Consider the following 9,614-nt stretch of genomic DNA (forward strand, 5'->3'; position numbering starts at 1 on the left):
CTGTTTTCTTTTAGGGCTTGGACTATATCACTCCAAGCTCTTCTTGCCTTGATGGTTTGTGTTGAGAAGTCTGCTGTGATTTTGATGGGCTTTCCTTTGTATGTGATTTGTTTCTTTTCTCTAACTGCTTATAGAACTTTGTTCTTCTGTTGAGTTTCTGGATTCTTAACAGTTATATGCCTATGTGTAGATTTTTTTGATCAAGGCTATTTGGAGTCCTCTATGCCTCACTTATCTGTATGTCAAGTTCTTTTCCCCTGCTTGGGAAGTTTTCTGACCTTACTTCTGTGAACATTTTTTTTATGTCATCTGCACTCTTTCCTGTTTCTTCTTTGACTCCAATCAGTCTTATGTTATTGTTCTTTGCATTGTCTAGCAGCTACTGGATTGATTTCTCATGTTCCCTTACAATTTTGAAGCAATTTTTCTTTTCCTGGTCACTAATTGCAATCTTATCTTCTATATCTGAAATTCTGTCCTCACATTGGCTCATTCTGCTGTGTTCAGTGGAGTTTTTTATCTCCTGGAAATCTATTTGCATCTGTTTTATGGATTCCATTTGTTTCCTATGTTGGGATTCCATCATGTTCCTCAGCTTCTCTGTAGATTTATTAATCATGTCTTGCACTAGGAGCACAATTTCTCCTGTTATCTGAGTAATTATTTCTGATTTCATTTTTCCCAGATCTTCTTTTGTTGCCAGTTCAGTGGGTCCAGGTGGTTGAGTATCAGAGTGTTCCATCCCTTTTCCCTTTGGGGTTGCTGTAGGTCATCTGGAAGTCTTGTTTTGAGACTTATTTACGTGTCTTCTCATTTCGTCCCGGGGGTGGTGGTGCTGTTGGCCCATGCGGCTCACCTCCTCTGGGCCGGGAGCAGTGGGACAGGGGCTCTGAAGTCACTTCCTCTGGGCTGGGAACTGTGAGACAGAAGGCTGCCCAAAAGCCCTTTTCTCTGGGCTGGGAGTGGCGGGATGGATGGTGGCCAGGAAGCCCCTTCCTCTCAGCCAGGAGCAGTGGGCTGATTCATGGCCCAGAAGCCCCTTCCTCTGGGCCAGGAGCAGTGGGACAGTGGCTGCGGAGCCCCTACCTCTGGCCCGGGAGCAGCAGGATGGATGATGGCTCAGAAGCCCCTTTCTCTGGGCCGGGAGTTGTGGGATGGAAGGCCACCCAAAAGCCCTTTCCTCTGCTGGGAGTGGCAGGATGTGATTTTTATTCTTTAGCCTTCAATATGATTGATTACTTTGATAATGGGATGTTGTACCAGGCTTGCATATCTTAGATAAATCTCAGCTCATTGAAGTATATAATTCTTATACATTATTGGGTTCAATTTACTAATTTTTGTTGAAGAATTTTGTATGTTTATTAGCAACAGTGGCCCATAGTTTTCTTTTCTCATGATGTCTGCCTGATTTTAGCATTTAGATGATGATGGCCTCATGGAATGAAATTAAGAAGTATTCCCTCTCTGTTATGGTTTGTGTCTAGATGTCCCCCCAAAGCCTCATGTGCTGATAGGTGGGGCTTTCTTTCAGAGGTGGCTGGATCTAGAGTGTGTGATGCTGGAATTGATTGGTGGTGCAATGTTATGCTCAAGGGCACTAGGATTAGGGGTGTGAGTGCTACCCACCCTAAGTAATCTGGATATGATAGTAGGGGCAGAAAGACACTTGTTGCCTTGCTAGTTTCTGTCTGCCATGAACTGTTTCTCCTCTGTGATGCCCCTCTTCCATGTGCCACCCTGCCTTGGAGCCAGCCAACTATGGACTGAAACCTCTACAAACTGAACTAAATCAATCTTTCTCCCTTTAACTTTAGGTGTTGGGTATTTTGTCTCAGAAGCAAGAGGAAAGTACCACACTCTGCATCTATCTTCTAAAAATGATTGTAAATAATTAATATAATTTCTTCATAAATGTTTTGTAGAATTTACCAGTGAACTCGCCTGAGCCCAGTGTTTTTTGCCTTGGAAGATTATTGTTTCAAGTTCTTTAATAGATATAGTCCTGCTTCAATTGTTTATGTCTTCTTGTAAGAGTTTTGGCAGATTGTATCTTTCAAAAAATTAGTCCATATCATGTAGCTTATTAAATTCAAGGGCCTAGAGTTCATAATATTTCTTCATTGTCCATTTAGTGTCCCTGAGATCTGTAATTATGTACCTTCTTATATTTCTGATATCAGTAATGTGTGCTTACATTTATTTTCTTAGACAGGCTTTTGATTTTGTTGATTTTTTCCTTTTGATTTCTGGGTTTCAATTTCATTGATTTTTATTACGTTTTATTATGTTTTTCCAGCTACTTACTTTGGATTTAATATTCTCTACATTTTCTAGTTTTTAAATGTGGAAGCTTAGCTGACTGGTTTTAAATCTTTTTTCTTTTCTAATATATGCATACAATGCTATAATTTTCCATGTAAGTACTGTTTTCACTGAAGCTCAAATTTTGATAAAGTGTGTTTTCATTTTCATTTGTTTTGAAATATTTTAAAATTTCTCTTGTAATTTTTCTTTGACATATGTGTTAATCTTCACGTATTTTGAGATTTTCTAGTTATTTTTATGTTATTAGTTTTTTGTTTGTTTGAGACAGAGTCTCGCTATGTAGTTCAGGCTGAACCTGAACTCACTGTGTAGCCCAGGCTGGCCTTGAACTCACGGCAATCTTCCTGCCTCAGCCTTCTGAGTGCTGGGATTACAGGTGTGCACCACCATGCCTGGCTTATGTTATTACATTTTTTTGAGAAATGCAGGGTCCCACTATGTTCCCCAGACTGTTCTTGAACCCCTGGCCTCAAGCTATTCTCCTGCCTCAGCCTGCTGAGTAGCTGAGACTACTGGCATGTGCTATGTTTTAATTTAATTCCACTGTGGTTGAGATCTGACATTTCTATGCTCATTTTTAGGTAAGTTGCCTTAATTAATATTTTGTTAAGAACAATATTTTTTTATGTGTCTTACCCTAAAGACATTTTTTTTTTGGTACCGGGGATCGAACTCAGGACCTTGCACTTGTGAGGCAGGTGGTGGCACCACTGAGCTAATTCCCCAGCCCAAGAACAATATTTTTAAAGAATGAAATATTTCAATTATGTGAAATGTATGTAAAGTGCTGTTAGAAACTTGTGCACTTCTAGTAGGCTTTCCAAACAAATCTCTACAGTCTAGCTCACCTGTCTCCTTTTTATTAAATCTCCAATAATTTTAGAGAAGAACTTCTCTGTTCTATTCCTTAAAATTTCTTAACATATGTTTTATGTCCCAGAATGAGTTTTATCCCAGTGAATGTTCCATGTGAGCTTGAGATGAATGTATTTTCTGGTATTGAATGTAGTCTGTAGATATCCATTATAACCAAAATGGCAGAAGAGAGACCAGGAGCAAACTACAGCCTCTCTGACCTGCAGTTGAGACACCTGGAAAACAATAATTTGGTGAAGAGAAAAAGAGATGTAGAAGTCTGGGAATCTGGAAGTAGCTAACAAGAAAACTTGAAACCATAGAGAACTGGAAGAAATGGAGCACAATGCACAGAAAAGAATTAAGCAGTCTGGAAAGCTGACCCCAGCTCCTTGGGAGGGGGACCTGTGTCCACTGACATGAGGTAAGCCCAGAGAGGATCAGCAGCCCCAAAGAGAAAGAACAGACCAGGCTTGCAGTACTAGCCCCAAGAAAAACCCATGGCTATTGTGAACTCCAAAAATAGTGTGGGATTTACTCTGAAAGTAATTCCTTCTGCATGGTAAGCTAGAGTTGGAAAAGAAACCTAGTGCATTGCCAGCCATATTTGAGAGTATTGAATAAGGACACATATTGGGAATGAGTTAAATGTTTAAGACTGAACTACAGAACTATACTTTGGGGTTTCTGGTATCACCCTATCACAGTGAATGGATGGAAGAAGGCCACAAGGCCATGCAGGGAGGGCATAGGCTAGACATATACCCAACTGAAAAATTTAAATTCAGACAGGAAGGTCATGGGGCTCTTGCCCTGTGGGTTTAAAAGCCAGGTTGATCATGTATGTCTTTTGGAAGGGGCTGGGTCAGAAAGTGCTGGTATGAAATCCGTTAAACTGTTCCACCCCTGTCCCCATCACACCTGCTCCAGCTCCACCACCTATATCTAGCATACAGCTCAGTGGTCTGTTTGCTTACCCCATCTGCCAATGTGAGCATGGATTCACCTCCAGTCAAACAGTTGCCACAACCTGGGGTTATACACAGGATGCCTAGAGCAGGGCGGGCACCTCATAAGCCCAAAGGCCATAAAGCTAGGAGGAGAAAGCCATGACTGGGGGTGCACAGGGGAATGTGGAAACTAGGAGGCGCTAGGATGACTACAGCTGTAGGATAGACTGTAGGAAACAGGGAAAGGGGACATTACTAGAACCTCTGCAGTAAGTCCTAGTCTCCTGCAAGCCATGGCAGCACAAGACGAATTACAGGAAAGGTAGAAAAATGAGACTGAGAAGAAGCTGAGCTTTGGGTCTGATCAGTGCTGCTCTGGGCAGCAAAGACAAAAGCCCCCAGCTTACCGCACCTTTTATTCAGTACATTGGGAGAAACAAATGTAACAAATGACTTGCAGAGAGTTCAGTACATCCTGCGTAAACAAGATGTAACAGTCCAAGAACAATGAGGAACTGAGTAGACGTTTGTTCTCCCAGGCTGTTTTCAGCTCCCAGGATGTTTCTTGTCCTGGAAAATCACAGCATCACCAGATCATTGAGGTCTCAGTTGTGACCAGAGGCCAAAATGGAATTATTCCGTAGCTGGGCTGTAGGCAAGAGAATTAGGCTAACCAAATGATTTTACCCTAAGATTATGTAGCATTGCTCCCGACATATCTCCTTTTCTTTTTGTTTTATGTGAAGGTGTTTTAGGAAAAGCAAGCACACACAACAATGCTTTGTCCCTATATATTTTGAGGATCTATAGTGTTTTTGACTGGCTTAGCTGTCTATAATAAGCATAATTTCTCCTAATTGGGGCTGTAAAAGGATTAAAAATCTAATATTTTTTTTAAACATTGGGCTTAAAAACTTAAAACTTTTGTTGAACTCAAATAACTATTGTCGTTAGTTATACTTTTCTACTGGGTGTTTAAGACCAAGTTACGGTGAGACCTATATTAAATAAAATCAACCTCTTGCTGTCTAACAAGGTCAATTAAGTCTCCGCAGGCACTGTCTTGGAACCATGCATAGAGCCTCTTAGCTCCTCTGTCAGTGTCAGCCATCAGGATATGTCATGGCCTTGCTTGACCATGTTGCTTTCTGCGAAAGCATGGGAGATTTTTTTCCTCCAGGTGACATTCCTTGGGCACACTTTTTGTTGTATCTTTACTGTTTTGGTGTTCAGCAATCTCCCTGCTCAGGAGGGTGGGTGACTCACCAAAAATGCAGGATCTTGGAGATGGTTCCCTCATGACCTGGACCTTTTTTGCTATTGCTGTTGACCTTGGAGGGCCAGGGCCAAAATATTGGCTGCCTTCTTAGCCCAGATACCTCTTCAGTTTTGGTCTCTAAACTTTGGTTGTTGAATACCCAGAAGAGAAGATCAATAACATTAGCATTGTAAGAGGAGTAGTGAACTCAAATATTATAATTTTACCTGGATATTAAGCATTTTGGAATAAAAATATAGTGAAACTGTTATTATTGCCAATTATGATTGTTCTTGAGGTTGGATCCCTAAGTAGCTATCTTTTTATAGGATGTCATCTAAGGAAAATATATCAGCCTACAAGTGTGCTTATTATCATAGGTGGCTGGAGCATAAGAGAAGGGCAGATATCTGAATCAAAAGGTTATTACCGTAAACAATATGTGCACGTCGACTGACCAGAGTCCACAAATTCTCCACTGCAAGCCCCTCCAGACTGCCCCAACTTCAGCTTCCTGTCCTTTGCAAACACTAAGACTATGTCCCTGCATCAGTTTTTACTAGAGCCAATCACCTGTCATGCCTGGAACAGGGACCGTACCCAGATTGCCCTTAGCCCCAATAATCATGAAGTTCACATCTATAAGAAGAATGGGAGCCAGTGGGTAAAATCTCATGAACTCAAGGAGCACAATGGACACATCACAGGTATCGACTGGGCTCCCAAGAGCGACCACATTGTCACTGGTGGAGCTGACCGAAATGCCTACATCTGGAGTCAGAAAGATGGCATCTGGAAGCCGACCTTGGTGATCCTGAGGATTAACCGTGCAGCCACTTTTGTGAAGTGTTCCCCTCTAGAGAACAAATTTGCTGTGGCAAGTGGAGCACGACTCATTTCCGTTTGTTACTTCGAGTCTGAAAATGACTAGTAGGCAAGTAAGCACATTAAAAAGCCAATTCGCTCTACAGTCCTCAGCTTGGATTGGCATCCCAACAATGTTTTGTTGGCAGCAGGACCATGTGACTTCAAATGCAGAGTGTTTTCTGCCTACATTAAAGAAGTGGATGAAAAGCCAGCCAGTACACCCTGGGGCAGCAAGATGCCTTTTGGCCAGCTGATGTCAGAGTTCGGTGGCAGTGGGACTGGTGGCTGGGTCCATGGCGTCAGCTTCTCTGCCAGTGGGAGCCGCTTGGCCTGGGTCAGCCACTACAGTACCGTGTCTGTTGCTGATGCCTCAAAAAGTGTCCAGGTCTCCACTCTGAAAACCGAGTTCCTGCCCCTCCTGAGTGTGTCATTTGTCTCCGAGAGCAGTGTTGTGGCTGCTGGCCATGACTGTTGTCCGATGACCATGGCTGCTTGACCTTTGTCTCCAAGCTCGACATTCCAAAACAGAGCATCCAGCACAACATGTCTGCCATGGAACACTTCCGCAACATGGACAAGAGGACCACAACTGAGGACCGCAATACAGCCTTGGAGACACTGCACCAGAATAGCATCACTCAAGTGTCTATTTATGAGGTAGACAAGCAAGATTGTCACAAATTTTGCACTACTGGCATCGATGGAGCCATGACAATTTGGGATTTCAAGACCTTAGAGTCTTCCATCCAGGGCCTCCAAATGATGTGAAGCTGAGCTTTGGGTCTGATCAGTGCTGCTCTGGGCAGCAAAGATGAAAGCCCCCAGCTTACTGCACCTTTTATTCAGTACATTGGGAGAAACAAATGTAACAAATGACTTGCAGAGAGTTCAGTACATCCTGGGTAAACAAGATGTAATAATCCAAGAACAATGAGGAACTGAGTAGATGTTTGTTCTCCCAGGATGTTTTCAGCTCCCAGGATGTTTCTTGTCCTGGAAAATCACAGCATCACCAGATCATTGAGGTCTCAGTTGTGACCAGAGGCCAAAATGGAGTTATTCCGTAGCTGGGCTGTAGGCAAGAGAATTAGGCTAACCAAATGATTTTACCCTAAAATTATGTAGCATTGCTCCTGACATAGACACTATTGACTGACTACTCCCACCTGGCAGGCAGAGCAACATTCGGCATTCAAACACAAAAACATGAGTGTGGGAACAAAGTGGATCTTAGTAATGACTCATTATCCCTCCCTGATATCTGGTGTATTTCAGTACCGCAGACTCTGGAAAGTGACCACTCATTACAAAGCATGAAAGAAATTTTTTTGACTCATTTCTTTTTTTCCATTGGTTTGGGGTGTTTGGGTGTTTTTCTTTTGCTTTACTTTTTTCTTTTTTAAAATTTTGCTCTGTTCTTTTTCTTCTTTGTTCTTTTCTGTTATTTTTATCTATCTATTTGTGTGTGTGTGTGTGTGTGTATGTGTGATACTGGGGCTTGAACTCAAGACCTTGCACTTGCCAGGCAGACGTCAAGCCACAGAACTGTATCCTCGGCCCTCTTTTACTTTTTTTTTTTTGTACCTGTGATTGAACTTGGGATCTTGCATTTGCAAGGCAGGTGGTGGAACCACTGAGCTAAATCCCCAGCTGCCCCCCTCTTTTACTTCTTAATAGAATCATTTATCTCAATTTTTGTCCCCATTCTTGCTTCCTTTTCTTTATTTTCAAATTTTATTTCTCTGACTTCCCTTTCCCCATCCCCTTCATCTTTACTAGTATTACTATTAAGCATTATTTAGGTTTTCAGATAACTATGCTATTGTTGAATTCTTTTCTATTGTTAATGGTGGTATAGTTGTTGCATTTAGTAGATACTTACTGTATGTCAGTATTTGATTTGTCTTTGTACCTACATTATGCTTATAGACCACTTTTCTATTGTTAAGTGTGGTACATGGGTAGATATTATTGCTCCTTGTGGTATGTCAATATCTACTTTGTCTTTCTATTATTGTTGATTTTGTCGCTGTTGCCAGGAAGGAATAATTGTTGTTATTAATTGGTTTTTACTGTATACCAATATGTGATTTGTCTTTGTGGCATCAACAGTACTACAAAAACACTTACAGAGAACTGGATTACTCCAGAGAACTGGAACTGCAGGATATTACATCCTCTCTTCCCAAATTAACAGTCATGGTTGAAACTTGGGACAGAGGCAAAAGCCTAGAGTTAAACACTGAAAGAGTTTATCACTGAAAAGTAGACACTGAATAAAGTGACTTACATAATAACAACAAAGTCTTTTCACTTAAATTGGCCTGCAAACCTCAATGCATGCACACACACACACACACACACACAAACACACACACACACAAACACAAAATAGAAATATGAGAAAACATGGCAACAAAATGACTCCCAGATCTCCTAAAGCTGATGTATGTGGCACCGAGGGGAGGAAATAAAAAGCAAAAAAACTGAATTATGTGAAATGGTAAAAGAGGAGACAAAAAAGACATGAATAAAGCACTCTACAAGGTCAAAGCTAATATAAATAAGCAGATAATGGACTTAAACAAAACGGTGAGTGAATTTACAGAAGACACTAACAAAAGCTAGTTGAGCTAAAAGAAAATTACAAAACATGAATGACCAATTTGGTAAAGAATTAGAGTATATGAAAATGCATCAAACAGAAATCCAAGGAAAAAAGTTATTGAAATTATGAACAGCAAAAGTGACCAATGTAAGGACAGAGTGTCAGAACTGGAATATAGGGCTGATGCAAGTGACTGTGTACTGAGAGATACCTTAAAAACAACAAGATATCATGGAAAATGGATGCAACAGCTGCTAGAAGACACAAAGATGACTAAACTAAGATTATATGGAATTAGGAGAAAGTCAGAAAAAAGCATGATTAGGATAAAAATCCTGTTCACAGAAGTAATAGCAGAAAATTTTTGAGATGGGGAAAGGATTTCATATACAGATAAGCTTATTCCCAAATAGACACAATCACAAAACAAATTCTCCATAACACATCTTGTTCAAAATCCCAAAAGTCCAACACATGGACAAAATATGAAAAGCTGCTAGAGAAAAGCAATGAATCACTTATAAAGGTAAATCCATTAGAATTACAGGACGCTTCTCAACACAATCCTTTAAGTCCAGGAGAGCCTGGAGTGAAGTGTTTCAAGCCCTAAAAGAAAACAAATTGATGGTAATCCCACAAAACTATTTTAGGTCTTTCAATGAGAAAGAGCACCTTAAATAATCCATGACCACCAAAGTTGCAAGAATATCCTGTGAAAATACAATGAAGCCAATGATAGAAAAGACAA

The 9,614-nt window shown here is 40.9% G+C and overlaps 1 pseudogene across 1 annotated transcript; it reads left to right on the forward strand.

Annotated features, from left to right (window-relative positions):
- Positions 1-3,294: 3,294 nt before the first annotated feature.
- On the forward strand, positions 3,295-8,877 carry LOC101719825 (actin-related protein 2/3 complex subunit 1A pseudogene; annotated as a pseudogene). Its single transcript, XR_015445577.1, has 2 exons — positions 3,295-3,607; positions 5,772-8,877. The product of XR_015445577.1 is annotated as an actin-related protein 2/3 complex subunit 1A pseudogene (transcript).
- The last annotated feature ends 737 nt before the right edge of the window (positions 8,878-9,614 follow it).

Source organism: Heterocephalus glaber, unplaced genomic scaffold (assembly GCF_053883595.1).
Source record: "Heterocephalus glaber isolate CG9 unplaced genomic scaffold, H.glaber_assembly_v1.0 deba00001613, whole genome shotgun sequence".
NCBI classification, from domain to species: domain Eukaryota; kingdom Metazoa; phylum Chordata; class Mammalia; order Rodentia; family Bathyergidae; genus Heterocephalus; species Heterocephalus glaber.